Source organism: Oryx dammah, unplaced genomic scaffold (assembly GCF_014754425.2).
Source record: "Oryx dammah isolate SB20612 unplaced genomic scaffold, SCBI_Odam_1.1 HiC_scaffold_23, whole genome shotgun sequence".
NCBI lineage: Eukaryota > Metazoa > Chordata > Mammalia > Artiodactyla > Bovidae > Oryx > Oryx dammah.
In genome coordinates this window covers 18983650-18986642 of record NW_024070207.1, presented here as the reverse complement: position 1 = coordinate 18986642, position 2993 = coordinate 18983650, and positions in this window count along the sequence as shown.

Here is a 2993-nt window from a genome sequence, read left to right as displayed (position 1 = left end):
TCTTATCTGATGTATCTTGTCATGATGAAATCTGGCAGTTCCAGAAGAAAGAACACACACATCAGTGAAGCAAAATGATCTTTTCCCCCTGTCTGCCCACTCCTTTCTTGCTCTCCTGAAGTTCAGGAACATTGATTCCACAATGAAAGTGCTTCTGCACCGTGGAGGCTCAATAGCCTCTGGCTCTCACACCTGTGGGTAGTGGACCCTGACATTTTAAAAAATATTTGTGTATTTATTTTTGGCTGCACTGGGTCTTTGCTGGTACACGAGGGTATTCTCTAGTTTTGGTGTGCAGGGCCTACTTTTGCTTGCAGTGCATAGGCTTCTCATTGCAGTAGCTTCTCTTGTTGCAGAGCACAGGGTCCAGGGGACATGGGCTTCAGTAGTTGTAGTGCACTGGCTTAGTTGCCCCACAGGATGTGGGATCTTCCTGGATCAGGGATAGAACCTGTATTGCCTGCATGGGCAGGGGAACTCTCAACCACTGGACCACCATGGAAGTCCCTGCTGCCTCCATTTAGAATGAATGTATGGACATGTTGTTGAGAAAAGTGGACCTGATCATACTTGTATTTCAGAGAAATTTATATATTTAAAATATATAGAACTATTAGAACTGTTCATTCTAAGACATAACAGGTTATGACTATAATTGTGTATCATTTCTACTTTAGCAACAATGTCAAGGAATTGTTTATTTTCCATTAGTATAAAAAGTATAGTTTTCTAAATTATTGAATTATTGAGACTTTAATTATATAGAAGGCTTCATCACTTTTAACCTAAATTAGAAGAACTATTGTAAAAACAGGGTTTTTTTTTTAGTTTTAAATAGCTTTTTTCCCATTTAAAGAAGTCATATATTGTTACTGCATAAAATTTTGGAAAGGACAGAATTTAGGTGTTTTAAAAGATATATTTTCAGTCATGCTTAAGTAATTACATTCATGTTTTGGTTTTACAAAATAGTGACCATGTATTATATGATATTATTTAACAACTTTTGTTAATAATATATCATGAACATTAGTCACACTGTATAAAATATTCTTTGAAAATATGTTTTTTTGTGGTTGTAAGTTATTCTTCAAATAAAGTATCCTAATTTTATGAAACAAATCCTGCTTTTTGGAGATGGATTTTCCCAGTGTTTTGTATGTTAAATTATGGTACTCTGAACATTTGTTACTGTTGTTCAGTCACTCAGTCATGGCCAACTCTTTGAGACCCCATGGGTTGCAACATGGCAAGCTTCCCTGTCCTTCACTATCTTATGGAGTATGCTCAATCTCATGTCCATTGTGTCAGTGATGTCATTCAACCATCTCATCCTCTGTCACTCCTTCTCTTCATAACCTCAATCTTTCCCAGCATCAGGGTATTTTCCAATGAGTTGACTCTTCACATCAGGTGGTCAAAGTATTGGAGCTTCAGCTTCAGCCATCAGTCCTTCTAAATGAATATAAATTGGGTTAGGTTCTTTATTTATCTTCATCTAATCCCTACTGTTTTTTTCTTGAATATTTATTCTATCATTTATCAAGAGAATTCTAGTAAAATTTCCAATTTTGTTTTTTAAAAAAAAAAAAATAAAAACAAAAAAAAAAATGAATATTCAGGATTGATTTCCTTTAGGATTGACTGGTTTGATCTCCTTGCTGTCCAAGGGACTCTCAAGAGCCTTCTTCAGCACCATGATTAGAAAGCATCAGTTCTTCAGTACTCAGCCTTCTTTATGGTTCAACTCTCACATCGATACATGACTACTGGGAAAACCATAGCTTTGACTAGACGGACCTTTACCAGCAAAGTGATGTCTTTGCTTTTTAATGTGCTAAGTTTGTCATAACTTTTGTTCCAAAGAGCAAGTGTCTTTTAATTTCATGGCTGCAGTCACCATCTGCAGTGATTTTGGAGCCCAAGAAAATAAAATCTGTCATTGTTTTCATTATTTTCTTCATCTATTCGCCATGAAGTGATGGGACTGGATGCCATGATCTTAGTTTCTTGAATGGTGAGTTTTAAGCCAGCTTTTTCACTGCTCTCTTTCACCTTCATCAAGAGGCTTTTTAGTTCCTCTTCGCTCTCTGCTGTTAGGGTCGTATCATCTGCATATCTGAAGTTGTTGATATTTCTCCGGCAATCTTTATTCCAACTTGTGATTCATCCTGCCTGCTATTTTGCATGAACTCTGCATAGAAGTTAAATAAGCACAGTGACAGTATACCAACTTGACGTACTCCTTTCCCAATTTTGAACCAGTCTGTTGTTCCATGGCCGGTTCTAACTGTTGCTTCTTAACCTGCATACAAGTTTCTCAGGAGGCAGGTAAGATGGTCTCATATTCCCATCTCTTTAAGAATTTTCCAGTTTGTTGGGATCCACACAGTCAAAGGCTTTAGCATAGTCAGTGAAGTAAAAGTAGATGTTTTTCTGGAATCCCCTTGCTTTCTCTATGATCTAACAAATTTTGGCAATTTGATCTGTGGTTCCTCTGCCTTTTCTAAACCCAGCTTGTACATCTGGAATTTCTCAGTTCACGTACTGCTAAAGTCTAGGTTGAAGGATTTTGAACATTAACTTACTAGCATGAAAAATGAACGCAATTGTGTGGCACTTTGAACATTCTTTAGCATTGCCCTTCTTGAGATTGCAATGAAAACTGACTTTTTCCTATCCAATGCCCACTGCTGAGTTTTCCAAATTTGCTGACATATTATGTGCAGCACTTTAAAAGCATCCTTTTAGGATTTGAAATAGATCAGCTGGAATTCCATTACCTCCACTAATTTTGTTCATAGTAATACTTCCTAAGTTCCTAAGGCTCACTTGACTTCATACTCCAGGATGTAAAGCTCTAGGTTAGTAACCAAACCATCATGGTTATCTGGATTATTAAGACCTTTTTGTATTTTTGCATTTTGTATTCTTCTATGTATTCTTGCCACCTCTTCTTAATCTTTTCTGCTTCTATTAAGTCCTTACTGTTT